Source organism: Anabas testudineus, chromosome 18, assembly GCF_900324465.2.
Source record: "Anabas testudineus chromosome 18, fAnaTes1.2, whole genome shotgun sequence".
In the NCBI taxonomy this organism is placed as follows: Eukaryota; Metazoa; Chordata; class Actinopteri; order Anabantiformes; family Anabantidae; genus Anabas; species Anabas testudineus.
In genome coordinates this window covers 2,524,269-2,539,548 of record NC_046627.1, presented here as the reverse complement: position 1 = coordinate 2,539,548, position 15,280 = coordinate 2,524,269, and positions in this window count along the sequence as shown.

Sequence of the window (15,280 nt, the reverse complement as noted above, 5' to 3'; positions counted from 1 at the left end):
GGTCTGGCTTTGGGTTATCTGTGTTTTCAGGTGGTTTGGTGTAAAACTACCTCTGCAAAGAAAGGAGGGAAAGCAGCTGATCGACTGAATGTCCAACGTAGTAGTAAGAGACATGGGTCGGACCTTGTTTACTTGGACCAGCAAGAGTTCAGCTGATCAGTGTGCAGATGTGTGCAGCCAGTAATGACCCATCTAAGATCCTGTTTCCATAAATAAGGAATATTTATGACATGTCTGTTTCCTTAACACTGAAGCTTGGTTTACACTGTGGAGAGTGGAGCAGCTCTGAGGTCAAGGGTTAGCACACAGTCTTTGTTGTACTCACTAGGACAGATGTTGTGTCTTGGTGTAGTGCTTTACTGACCAGCTGCTGCAGAAGGTCTGTCCTCTCTGCTCGTTCTGGTCGGACACTGTGGAGCTGTCCCTCACCAGGACTTCACTCCCTGTCTTCTCTGATGACAAAGCTGGTATCTCCACACTGGTGGCAACACGACCATCGTCATGTGTAGAAGTGAAACCTGCTATAGGAGAAACAGAATTCATTATCATCAAGTCATGACAAAAAGCATGACAACACTGAGATTCATGTACTAACCTTAACAAAGCAGGGGGATGCTAACAGCTAATTGGCTAACTTAATGGGGTGTGTTGATGTTTTAGCAGTAGATTTCCACATCTTGATGAAGTTGATCATGAACGACACACAAACAGCCCGTAGACATTTACTGTAGTGACTTGTGACATCTGAGGTGTTTAGAGTCTGTGAAGTTTTCTATCTGGAAATTAAAGATAATACATCTGATTTTGTAACCTTTGTACAACTGAAGTATGTTGTGTTTAGATGATTAATCAATAATAGAAAAATGTATTATATTACTTTATATTCTAAACACTCTAATACTGCATTCAACAATGCTGTTACAAACAGAGGGGGCCAACGAGTTCCCACAAAAAACAAGGTTTATTATAACGCCCGGTCCAAAATAGAGAACACAGGGAAACTAAAACAGGCAAAATACGAACTAAATAACCCAACAAAAACATACAAAGTATCAACTAAATAATCAATAGACAAAAAGACAAACTACAACTCACTAATTAGAAATACAAAGTTCAACAAAAATCACTGCCCAGGGCAGGAGAACATTAACAAACAAACAAACCAACAGTACAAAGTATCAACATAAAACGCTGCATAAACGCAGAAAAGAAAAAACACACAGCCAGAAACAAACAAACAAACAAACAAACAAACTGAACAGAGCAGTACGGCACAAACGAAGTCTATGAATAAAGCAAAGTAGTGTGAAACAGACCGAGTCCAGAGTATCCAAAAAGACTGACTAACTGATAGTGATGGACAAATGATACAGAGACTTCGGAGCTTGTATCGAAAACACAAGTGTCACGTGACAGATGACGTTCAGAACCAAATGTCATCGCTGTTTCCTTTCGCGCTTCGTTCCTTCAAAATGTTTCGAAGCTTTTCATTGGCTCAGAGTGTTTCAGTGTGTTTCATTGGCTCAGAGTGTTTCAGAGTGTTTCAGTGTGTTTCATTGGCTCAGAGTGTTTCAGTGTGTTTCATTGGCTGAGATTGTTTCAGAGTGTTTCAGTGTGTTTCAGTGTGTTTCCCTGTGTTTCAGTGTGTTTCATTGGCTCAGAGTGATTCAGAGTGTTTCATTGTTTCAGAGTGTTTCAGAGTGTTTCAGAGTGTTTCATTGGCTCAGAGTGATTCAGAGTGTTTCATTGGCTCAGAGTGTTTCAGAGTGTTTCAGTGTGTTTCATTGGCTCATGGAGTTTCAATGCATTCAGAACTAATGACAGTTTTACAGGTTTTACAGATTTGAGTGTTTGGTTCTTTAGCAGCTGTATAAGATTCATCATTATGCTTCAAATGAGGTTGTGAGGAAACAGAGATTTGGACAGTGAGAGTATTTTGTCAAGTTTCATGGTGAGTACCACTAATAAGAGATGTTCTAAAGTTTGGGATCATTTTGATCTCATACCACCAAACACTGCGACACTTCAGTGTGCTCAGTCATGAGCCGACTGATCCTGCGACAGTAGAAAAAATAATATTTCTCAATAAAAACCCGTGAAGACAACTAACTTGTCTGCTTCTGTAAATAATCATTTCAAATCAACCATACAAGTCCTCAACTGATAAACTATTATCTTTAAAGGTTTTCCTTAAAAACACTGAATTTAAAAACTGATCATTTGCAAAGTAGGAAGAATCTCTAATCCTGTTAGAGATAATAAACCCTAATAAACCTTTAACCAACCCATATTATAATTTGCATTGATTCTTTGGGTTAATCTGGAATTTGTTTTAGAGAATGGGAGAGAGCATCTGCATATTTTAATAATGCATGAATGAACAAAACACTTGAATGACCACACAGACTTTTCTGAACTCTTATTGGTGTCATGGGATTGAAACAGTACCAGAGCTTCAGTCGTGCCCTTTAGAGGTTGCTATGACTTAAGTTGTCCACCAGATGTCACTGAGGTCTTGAAGCTTTGAACCTTTTTACACACAATTGTTAGGAAAGCTTCAAAGTGCTTCATGGGGCTTCATTTGCTCCACCACTACAAACTGACAAACTAGTGGCGTGGATTCCATGAACAGTTTGCAACAAACCAGCAAAAACCAGAGGACTGAGGGGTGCTTATAAAACAACAAAGACCAACAGGTGAAATGAATGAGTTATTAGTCCTGTGAGTGAAGAGTGGAGGAGGAGGAAGTCAATATACGGGAGTGGCAGGAGAGTAAGCAACAAAACAAAACCCACAGACAGGGGCAAAGGGAGGAATTGTAACAAATGCATTTGTCTGAAAACAGGAGTTACTGTTACTTTGAAATTCAAGAGGTTTCAGTCAAAACATTCACTTCAATAAAAATATGTTCTGCTTATCATAAACTAATCAGATCTGATTTAGACAGTTAAATACAACATTTTAAAACAAGATAATAATTATGACTCTTAAGATGTTTCTCTTATAACATTTATCGTTACAGGGATCTAACCTTAACTCAAAGGAGAAGTTGTTAGAAAATATCACAATTCTAAGAATCTTCTCTAAATGTCATCACTAGATCAATTTTTAGCCTTAAGAAGACTTTGTGAATACAACTCCTAATTCTACATGTCACTGTCTAACCTTAACTTCTATCTAGGTCTGACTGAAACAGAAATGTACTTTCTCAAGTCAACAGGTCAAAGAGGTCAAAAGGTTTCTTCTTATCTTTCAAACAAAGCCACAGCTTAGACTTCCTGTCCCAACAGAAAGCCTAACGTCTCTTTGTGGTTCACTTGCATCACTGATGTCTGTTTGAACGTTAACTGAGTGCAGACTGAAGGAAAAGTGAAGAGAGTTTTCTTAAAAGCATGATGTGAAACAAATGGATACGTTTTATAAACTTTAGTTTGTTCATTAATTTAATTATAATGTACGTGTGTTGAAGTTATTTACTTACTTCTTTGATTGTATAATGAGAAAACACAGACTGTCTTCTCAGGTGTAGAGAAGCTAATATCGCTTCTCTGGTGTCCACTGAGAGAAGTGGTATATTTCAGTGATAACATCTCTACTATCTGACAGCATTAAACAATTAAAAAAATAATAAATCTCTAAAATTAAAATATATTAGTTAATAATACATTTACACTATTAATATTTCCACTACTTTAAAATAATTACCAAAATGTACTCTGTTAAACCAATAGGTAAAGTCCACACTGCCAGAACAGAGGATGTTAATAGTTATTAAACTTGATTCTAGGTACTTTACTAGCACAACACAAAAGATCCATGAGCCACCTAAGTGTACGTTGTTTGGCTGAATAACTGCCTTTTAAAAAAATTAAAACATTTCCAGACCGGTATACTTTACAATATGACCACACAGAATTCTATAGAAAACCCAACAACACCTCTGTCTTAACAATCACAATTCATGCGGCTTTAAGTGAATCCAGCAGAGAGTCCACAGAAAAATGAACATTGCATGTCTGTAGTTAAAATAAACCATGTGTTCTTACCTTGTTGTTGTTTGTGAAGAAGATTAGTTTTCTCTGGTAAAAGCAAACATCTTGTCTTGTTCCTGATGCAGCAGCCTCTGAAACAACGAGCTTCTACAAACACAGGCAGTGTGTTTCGATTGTTCCTGTTTTTTCTTTACTTCCGTTTAAGGAGCCCCTTCAAACTGCTGCTTAGAAAATGAAGTCATTCTAGTACGACGTGCATGAGGTTTGAAAATATAAGTAAAGATTCATTTAGACATAATAAACTTTGGTAAAATCTTCTCTTTATTGTAAAAAAAACATTCACAAATTGAAGTAAATATATATTTTTTGTCTCGTCGCTGCCCTTTAATGAAAGGTTAGTGAACTCTGAAGACGCTTTTCCTCCACTGACAGATGTCATAATACATTCACACAGTGCTGATGCTAAGAAGACAAAAGTACAGTTACAGTTACTATTATCAGTGTCCACTGTCCACTCTTTGGCTCTTGTGGAGTGGAGCGTTGTACTTTAACCTTTTAACCTTCTCTGTTTTTTCTTTCTTTCTCTGCTTCAGGCCAGATGAATGTCACAGCTGGAGAGACTGTTACTCTGCCATGTACGACTTCAGCTGTCACCAGTGAATCAATTGTTGAGTGGAAGAAATTAGAGAAGTCAGGTGATGAGCTTTTGGTCTTTTTGTACCGGAGTAGTCAAGTTGACCTAGAAAGTCAGGAGGAATCTTTTAAAAACCGAGTGGAGCTGAAGGACAAACAGATGAAGGATGGAGACGTGTCTGTGATTCTGAAGGATGTGACAATTAATGACAGTGGAAAATATCAATGTCGTATCATACAACCAGGATCAGACATCAAGACGAGCAACATCAACCTGAAGGTTTCAGACTCAGGTGAGTTAGTGTGTGTGTGTGTGTGTGTGTGTGTGTGTGTGTGTGTGTGTGTGTGTGTGTGTGTGTGTGTGTGTGTGTGGATCAGAGTTGAAGCTGCTTCCTGGTTGTTGATGTGAGAGTGAAACATCACAGATCAGATGTTGGTGTTGATGAGACTTTGTAGAAAACAGCTGGTATGAGTGATGGGATCAAAGTGCAGTAGATAATGTCTGACAGGAGTTTGAAGAGGAAATGGATTCTGTTGTGTTCTTCACTCATCACCTACCTGACACTGTCGTATTACAGATTAAACCACAGACAAATCAACACAGTTCAATAAGCCTTAACATAAGAAACAACTCACTCATTCATTCATCCCCAGCTTCTGTCACACTTTTCTACCTTTGTCTACCTGTTGAATAATTCTGTTTTTTCCCACTTTTTGCCTTTTACTGATCAACCACTACAACACCTGCTAACTCACATCTGCTTTTTCCTTCTACAGATTCGAACAGGGGACATGTTGGACTGGCAGTCGGCCTGTCAGTTGTTGGTGGGCTTCTTGTTGTTGGTGTTGTTGGTTTTGTGGTCTATAGAAAATACAAAGGTCAAACAGAACAGCATTCATACTGATCTAGGGAAAATGCAGGTGAACATCAGCATCTCTTCAGATCTTTGACTCGGTCCGTGAGTCCTGCTGCTGGTTCCTTTGTGACCAGTTTAACATCCAGACTGGACACACAGCAGACAGAGGTCAGCTGAGACTGATGGTGATGTGGTGTTATTCTGTAGTTTTCAATAATCAACTAAGTATCAGTCCATGGAGAGCTGTGGTTCTCTGCTCAAAGCTCAGAAACTAAAATACAGAATCTTGTTGTGCTAATGCTTTATAACATAGGACTGTGATGTGAATGAGAGGTTCACTGCTCTTTATTCTGCTTAGAACGCAAATATCTGCAGATTATATAAATTAAATGTCATTCAACACTAGTATCTGTCATTTAACACTAGTATCTGTCATTTAACACTAGTATCAGTCATTTAACACTAGTATCAGTCATTTAACACTAGTATCTGTCATTTAACACTAGTATCTGTCATTGTTGTTCCAGACTTTCATCTGATCTTGTTTAAGGATGATGCATGTTATACTACACATTAACACTACTGAAATACTCTGTAAACTTATATAAGTATAATAAATCTTTATAAAACATCGACAAATACATGTAACACTAAAACCTGATTCAGTAAAACAAACTGTTGAATGAGTTTCACTCATCAACCTGTTAATAGTTATTCATCTTTTCGTTCTAATATTTAAAGCAGAGACTCAGTTTTGTTTTTCTGTTCATTCACTTCACACACAGACACATAATTTATTACTGTTTATTTTCAGTTAAATTTATTCCAACAATTTCATAATATTGTTTGTTGTGTGCAGCTTCTTTTATTTACTGGTGCTTTTAATTTGCTGTACTCTACATAAATATGTCAAACTTCATTTGTCAATAAAGTTTGACTTCATATTTGATTTCTGACTCTGTCTTTATCAGTAATGTTGATGATGAGCAGGGTTTATGTTTGGAACTTCTCTGACCTGTTGAACATGTTGATGCAGGTTTGATCTGTTTGTATTTACTGCAGTATGAACTGCAGTATTTACAGTAGTATGAACTGTAGTATTTACTGTGTGAATCAATGTCTCTGTTTTATCAGGGACATTTTTATTTATTTCAAATATTTTTAGTAAGAGACTTTATCAGTCTTGTAAGTTGATGTTTTTTAAATCATAAAATGTGAATCTACATATTTTAAGGACAGCACTAAGTTTTATATAATATTATATAATGTTTTTTATTAGTAAACAATTTTTTTTTAACACCAGTTAGTTTTTTTGGTGAAACATAAATTAACCTACATCTATCAACCAGAAAACATAATGAGGAGCTGCTCTGTTACCATAGACTGTACTGTCACTGGGAGACACATTATCATGTGTTTCAGGCCAATAATTCACTATAATCACTGATAAAATACTACAAATATTTACTTAAAATACTAGTTTTTAATTTCATGGACTCATTAACTCCACCTGCTGGTGTTAATGAGTCTGGTGAAAAGGACAATGAATCTTTATTGCTATTATTTTTAGTTAATTAGAAACTAGATTTAATGATTTAACATGTTCTTTAATAAATTTTACCTTACTAAACCAACTGTTTTAGTTTTACGTTAAGTTAGTAACCAACATGATAATAACCCTGGTTCTCACTGGCTGTGTGCCAAAGAACAAAGAACCACAACAGGTTTATGAACTGGTTCAGGTTAGCATTAGCTTTGGGGTTGGACTTTTAGTTTGAACTCATATCAACAGGTTTCAACTACAGAGAGACAGAAATCTGTGGAGAGTCTGTGAGAATTCAACAACAACTTTATGGTTGAATCTGGTTCCACAGGTCTCTGAATGTGAAGTGACATGTTCTTACTTTTAGTTCATGTTGAGACTGATCTGAACTCCACACTGATCCACTTTCATCATCAAGACTTTTTCCTGGTGTATCAAGAACTTGTAGTTCAGTACAAATATACCTGAACATACTAAGTAATACATAGAAATAAGCAGCAGTCAGTGAAACATCGTGTACTAATAAAAACTGCAGCCAGAGGGAGACAGTGTTCAGGAGTTCTTCACTAATGATCTCTCACACTGTTCTGCTTGGTGTAGCATGTAAACAATCCTCATCTACAGCTGATAACGTGCTGCAGGCCTCAGGGTCATTTCACAGTTTTCACTGTAGCTTCTCTCCTGAGTTTAGCCGTAAACCAGGTGGATGTTAAAAGTGAACGTAACCATCCAGCAGGTGAAGAACATCATCAGAACAGTGGAGCAGTAATGAAGACACATCTAAAATGAACTGTGTGGTTTTAGGAAAAGTACAGATCCAGTTCTGACATGTGTTTAAATTACTGCTATAATAATTATCAGTCTGGTCCCAAAAGATGTGTCCAGTCAAATGTTGTGTTTCTACTTCTAGTGAGTTCTAGTTTGACTTGTTTCAGTCCAGTGTTACTGCAGGATACTGTTTACTAGAACAGTGTGTTTAGCAGCTCCCTCCTCACATCTGACCCTTCACAACTTGACCAACTGCTTCTGTTCTTCTATATTTACTGTGTCGCTGTTTAGCTGGAATTAAAGTCAGAGATCTGCTGAAACTCTGACTTCTCTTTTTATTATAGTTTAATGTCTTGATTCTCGTCTTTGGCTTCATTATATGGTACTATCATTTATACCATTTGATATAAGATCATCTGACTGTTGTTAGTTGTTGTAGTTGTTAACACTTTATATTACACCTTACAAAGTGGTGTGAATATTTTGTACATACTGTGTACTTACAGGAAGAAATACAGGAAATAAGACGGCAACACTTATGCATTTTGCAGCTTTACCAGCAGATTAATAGTCAGTGGAAACAGAGGTCAATGTATTTAAAATATCTGTTGGTATAAGATCAAAACAAAGGATTCTAAAATAATTACATTAAATAATTTAATGGAAAATTAATAACAGCTAATACTCAGGGGTTTGTACATTTGTCATCAAACAGCCACAACTAAACTGGAACATGTGAAGTTTTTCCATCTGACAGATTGTTTAACCCACAAATGACATTAACATTTATTAATGTCACAGAGAAACCAGACGACAGCTCAGGTCTGAACTCACTGAGGATTATAGTCATGGTGATGAGGATATTCAACATTAAATAATCTTTTAGAAAACACAGCATGTACAACACACGTATATATAACAGCTCTAAATACAAACTATAATGTTGAAGGAGCAGCTGCAGAAACTGTGTGAACCAGCTAAAGATCAACAGGTGGTCAGAGGTTGGACTGGAGGTGTGAAGCTGTAACGGTCTTTCTCACTGAAGCGTAGATGACGCCTGGTTCTGGTGGAAACTCTGAGCACAGACACAAACTAACTTTAATTTCCGTTTGGATAAAAAGTGTGATCAGTGTATCACATGTAAACGTTTACTGAGAAGTCAGTTCTGAAAGCTTCAGTCGGCCTCTGACCAACATTCGTACCTGTACATAAATACAAGTACTACAACTGATACCAGTACTGTTCTACAAATGTTGACAGTGCACATGGCAGCAGTAATGTTACTGCTGTGACAACTGTTGTCTTGTTTCTTATAGAGATTCAGTAGTGACACCAGGTTTTTACACCTTCTCTGTTTGTCACTGACTGTTTCACGACACTTTCATAGATTTGTTATTCTTTTTAAACACGTTGACACATTTGACCACAGCACAAAAAAAAGACAAACTCTGTGTCAAACAACGAGCAAAGTGTCATCAGCTGAAGCACAAAATGCTGCAGTGAAAAACGAAGCAAGCTTCATATCACAGTTAAATCACGTAATTTATAATTTAATAATAATAGTTAATTATAATATTTAAACAAATAAATATTTAAACAATGCTCCTTCAATCATTGTTATCTTAAAAACAAACCTTAAACAATGTGACAGTTTAAAGTGAGATGAACTCTGTTGTGATTTGGTGCTACACAAATAAAATTGTTTACTACCCAGCTCTTTGTGCAGAGTAGTCTAAAGTGTTTCACTACAACAGAAACAACTGGTACTTTACCTGTGTCCATTTTGACTGACTGTTGTTTTTTCTCTATTTTGACATCACAATACATGACGTCTTCTTCTCCAACTGTTAATTCAGCTACAACAAACAAAAAATAACAACAAAGCAATTTCAAACTCCTGAAAATGAAACACAATGGTAATTTAAATATGGCAAAATTACAAGTGCAATAATATGCACAGCTGATGCAGACTCTGAAACCTACATCAACAAAAATGGGAAATCAATGTTTCACCTTTAGTTTTCCTCTGAACCTGTTTCCACAGTAGAATCAGTGACAACAAGAGAACCAGAAAACAGACAGATCCAACAGACACCAACACAAAGAGAAGAGGAGGGGAGGAAGGAGAGGATGGAGTTAAACCAGAAGAAGAGGAGGAGGAGGGATGAGAAGTGCTGGGCATGAGGGGGGTTGTGGTGGCTGGTTTCCCTAATATGAACCAAAAACAATAATTAAACTTTATTCATATTATGAACAAAAGAAATTAAGTGAAGAATGTTCTTCACCCTCCTGACCTGTGACAGAGATCCAGCTGGGTGGAGACTCTCCATGACTGCTGATGTGACACTTGTAGAGGCCTTCATCAGACTTGGTAACATGGTGGATGGTCATGTGACCTGTAGGCTCAGTCCTGATGAGGGAGCCATCTTTATAGAAATCAGCTGGGAGCTTGGAGGGAGGGCTCTTTGTTTGACAGTGCAGAGTGACATCATGTCCCTCCATCACAGGGAGGACAGGACTCTGCAGGATCACTGATCCACCTCAACACAGAGACAAACTACAGCATTTCATCCATTTCCACACAGACTCATCAACACTAACTCCACAGTCTGATCTTACCAGAGACAGTGATGTTGATGATGCTACTGGTTGATCCCTCTCTGGACTCACACCAGTAAACTCCACTGTCCTGTGGGAGCATGTAGCTGATGTTACAGGAAGAACCATTTCCTTCTCCCCACCAATATCCACACTGAGTGATCTGTCGTTTGGTTGTGTTCCTCCTCAGTGTCCATCCAGCAGAGCTGTCGTCCTCCTCACAGCTCAGAGACACAGACTCCCCTTTAAACAGCTGAGATCTGCTGGGACTCACAGTCAGACGAGCTGTGAAGGTTAAATTTGAAAAACAACTTTTCTGCTGTGGTCGAAACTGATAAAATCCCCAAAACAGTGCATTAAAGTCACTTCACAAAACCAAACTCTGACAGTTAGTTAGTTAAGTGATGACGTACCAACTACTGGAATAATTAATGCACCAACATGGTAGCCACAACATTAAAACCACCTGGTGCTGTGTTCTGAAAAAGGTTCATTACATAACAAAGATAAGATAAGACAAGATAAGACAAGACAAGACAAGACAAGACAAGATAAGATAAGATAAGATAAGATAAGATAAGTTAAGTTAAGATAGGATAAGATAAGTTAAGATAAGATAAGATAAGATAAGATAAGATAAGATAAACCTTTATTGGTTCCCACAGCAGAGACAGGGAAACAGTAGAGATAACTCTCTTTACAACTAGAAGATACAATAAGTGCAGTGTGTATTTAAACTATACAATGTGACTCACTTTCAATTATTTAATGCAGTGAAATTTCACCATGAAATAAAATCTTCACAGTTTAGTTGCACAGAAATTTTGAGAGATAAACAGACATAAAGTTCACTGACCGTGGTCTGTTGTGTAGCACAGCAGTGAGGTCACGACTAAAAAGAAATTAAAGTCAGGTTAGTTTAAGTTTTATACACAGTTCAACCTAAAAATGACAAACACAGTGCAAAGATATGATCCACTTTTTGGAAAAATCAGATCATCGACCCCTAAAAACTTTAAAACAAATAAAAGAAGCACCAAAGAGGCAGAGGTAACAGAGAAAATACAACTAATAAAAAATACTTCTACTAATACAAATAAATATACATAATAAACTTACATTATAACAAACCGAAGGATATTTATGGAAAATAAAATCATCTTCACATTTTGTCCATTAAATTCATGAGTCGTGAACATGAGTGAAGTGGAATTATTTCAATAACAAATTCACAGCGTGAAATGTTAGTTTCCTCATGTTGTGCCACGTGTACTGCTGGGTCAGAGCTGACTGTCAAATGAACATTAGGAGTTAGTTTTGAAACAGGAGCTAAGACGAGTTATTTTGCTGATCATCAACGTTGCTGAGCTTTATGTAAAAATGAAGCTATGGAGAACGACTGTGAGGCAGATTCCACCCGAGGGACTGAAGAGCTCAGTCGTCCAGTGTGGATGTTTGCTCTCGTCCCTGGTCTGAATCATTTCATGATATTATAAAGCTTAAATAATAAAATCCACAATGAACCAAGCTCCTGATAAAAGCTCTTGTCATCTATCCAATGACTGTGAACAGACACAGATTCTGTACTTACAGATCAGACGCTGTAGAGATGTTTCCTCCATTGTCCTGTTCAGTGATATGTGATCAGTGTTTTAAATCTATCTGTTAGTGACACCAGGTAAAGCCCACCTTCTTCCTCTGTCAGTTTGTGGTTTCACCTCTTTGAATGTCACAGTGATGTAGACCAGTCTGATATGTGTGATACATCTCAACATATTTATCCTTCTGTTTATTTCTACTGTGTTTGACTAAATTTATGTTTTTACTTTGTTAGATTGACTGGAAATCTGTGAACTACTGAACCAGTTAAACTACAACATTACTGCAGATACAGTCACTGTTTTAACACATATTATATGTCGTTAAACACAGTTTTCTTAGTTTGGAGCTGCAAGTTAAAAATCCCTTTACTGTGTCCAACAGTTCACTTCTTGTTCTTTAAAGGGATCAGAAATATTAACAGAATATTCACTGAGGAATTTAATGTGTTTGATTGTGTGTATTTTGTTTTGACCAGTAGAGGGAGATGTTTGCTTGAAGATAGTGTGAAAACCACAGGGCAGAAACAAAATCTAAGTCAAGGGGAAAAAACATCAAAACAGTGCAGAGTTCTGCAGCTCATTCCACCATCGTGGGATCACTGAGCTGAACAGTTTTCCTTGTTGTCGACTGTGTGGTGCTGGTACCACCAGACGTTGTCCACTGGTCGAGAGCAGTGGGCGGGAGGGGATGTAGACTGTAAGTTAGTTTTACACCATCTTCAACTGAACATCAGTAAAACAAAGGAGCTGGTGATGGAAATCTGGGAGTCCTACCCAGTTCATGCCCAGAAAACACAAATCCACTGTTAAAAACATGAATTACCAGTGTATGAATGTGACTTGATGCAGTGTTAATGACTCCTCTCAGATATTAATCAGTGTAAATGATGGATTCTCAGTCGCTGGCTTGTTGACAGTTTTCTTACTGAGTTTTCAGCTGTTTTTACTCGTGTTTACATGACGTCACATTTAATCTGTGGAAATCACTGAATAATCTGATTCACTTTATACTTCCACGTCTTGATTACTTCAGAAATTCTAGAAAATCGTACCTGTCGTGTTCTCACCTGTAGCAGCTGTTGACACAATATTTACACCACTGTTCACACTGTCAACTTAATTTTCTTTGTCTTTTCTTTTGTCTTTGTTGGTTTCAAACAGTGTGATCCTGACAAGACTTAAAAATACAACAGTGATGTACGGTGGAGGGAGCATCATGACTTGGAGCTGCTTTGCTTTTGGATATTGTTCAGGTCTAATCCACAGTTCCAGCAAACACTGAGGATGGAGATGACAAACATGGACATGATGTATTTGAATGTTAGAGACACAACAGTGTGTGGTTCTGTTTTCTGCTCAGATTCTCTCTGCTGTTGAAAAAATAAACTGTGATTCTTTCTATGAACCTGTCTGACTCTGGAATCACTGCTTTGTAAATACATTATGAAAAAGGAACAACGTTATAAATGATGTTAGTGACACTTTTTAATACAGTATTTTAATACCACAAAGATACTTGTTGTCTTTCACTAGAACTAGTTTTAAAGACACAATGTGTAACTTTTCAATATTAAACTACATATATTGTGAGACTTTATCAATCCAGCAAAGGATATCAAATATTGAAGCTGTTTCATATCCACACATTGATTATCAAAGCCTGTGTTTGACCTTCTCTGATTGGTTAGAAGATGGAAGACGGAGAGGAGAAATTAAAGAGAGGCCAGTCAGCTTCTTTCACCATTGAACTTCCATTAACATTGTTATGTTGTCGTTCATTTTGCGTCACTGCAGCTAGTGAAGTAAAAACTGGAGATGATGACACAAGATACAAGTTTCATATGAAGAACGTCACCATCATCCAATCAGAATAATCAGAGGTAACGTGTTTGTTCTCAGCTCTGTGTGTTTGTAAAGTGATATTTATTAGAAATGTTTTTAATTCTAAACCAGTGTAGTGCGAACATTTTGAACTGGTCCATTAACACCTGAAGGACTGGTTGAAGCAGTAACTGTGAACTGTCTGTGGTGTAAAAATAGTGAATCTTTTACAGTTTGTATATCTGTGATCCTTCATCTGCTTTTTGTTTTTGATGATGAACACAAACTGCTGCCACCTGCTGGTAAAGACAGTTATTTCCTTGTTTCTCAGACTGAGGTGATTCAGCAGTTTCTCAGTCGTCTCTAGTTCTTTGAAGTCACTTTGGTAATTCACAGTCTTTAGATTTAAGATTGTCAAACTGAGAAGAGAGAACATCTTTGTAGATAAGGACATTACAGAAGTGATGGATAATAATAATGAGGATGATAAAAGTTGTTGTTTAACAGCAAAGATGAAGATTTGATGCTTTTTACTGTGAAGTACAAATGTTATCCTGTGATTTTACACTGACCTGCATTAAAATTCCCATTTCATACATTCTGATGTTACATGTTGATGGATTCAGACTGAGACAGACCTTGAGACATCTTGAACATGAAGTGTCGTGTTATGTGGACTGTTTTGTTCTGTGGTGAACACGAGTGAAACACAAAGAGCTCAGTAGTCATCCTGTTTCCTGTTTCTCATGAAAGCTGAATGTGGTTCTGTATGTTTGTCTGAAATGAAAAAAACAGAAATCGATAATAAAAAAAAAAAGTAAAACAGTTTCTCTAATTATCAGTTAAGTCCTGTTCAGTGTCACAAATCCTCTCATTTCCAATTCTGATATAGAGACACGAATTAAACTATAATGATATTTACAAATCACAACTGAACACTGATCTCTCCTTAGAACTGATAACTGATAACTCTGATGATGAAGGTGGTTCATGATGATAATCATCAGATTTTTGCTTCCTTAAAATACACAAAGACACGACTGTCACACTGCACATTCGATACATGACACATTTATATAAACCACATAACCAGTGTTTCCTGTAAGTGATGCTGTCTGGTTTTACTTCATGTTCTTCCTTGTTACCGACACAGTTACATGTTTCAGCAGCAGTGACAGATGTTCTTCTGTCTGTATATCCTACATTAGAAACATGGAGATTATGAGTCTTTTGTTTTTTTCCTTTGCTAAAGGAACCATCCTCCTCATCATGAAGTCTAAGGTAAGAATTAAAGTTATTACTGATGCTCTTTAGATGTTCCTTGAAACAATTTAAGTCTATGGAGTGAACAGAAATACCAGATGGTCCACTCCGAAAGAATAATCAGAAACAGGAAAACTTTTTAAATTCATACAAGACGAGAAATTTACTAAAAATAACAGTAAAATTAACAGTAACAGTATCAGA